This window comes from Penaeus japonicus, unplaced genomic scaffold (genome assembly GCF_977035675.1).
Source record: "Penaeus japonicus unplaced genomic scaffold, GWHDUDI00000001_assembly GWHDUDI00000008, whole genome shotgun sequence".
Taxonomy (NCBI): domain Eukaryota; kingdom Metazoa; phylum Arthropoda; class Malacostraca; order Decapoda; family Penaeidae; genus Penaeus; species Penaeus japonicus.
Window position 1 is genome coordinate 16,927,630 of NW_028234410.1, and position 231 is coordinate 16,927,860.

The window sequence follows — 231 nt, forward strand, 5'->3', positions numbered from 1 at the left end:
GCAGGGCTGGACGCTTTGAGATTCTACCCGTGGCCACCAGGGACCAGCACCGTGACGTTGCAACGTTTTTAATACATGGTGCTTGCAACACATAATAAAACATCATGTGCGTGTTTTAGTTTCCCCGACTTTTTATTCTCTTATTTTTACTGTATTTTGTTAATTTTACAATACTTGAGAAAAGAAGGTCTCACACCTCTTAAACTATAACTGCTGGTTACCGCCTCCAAG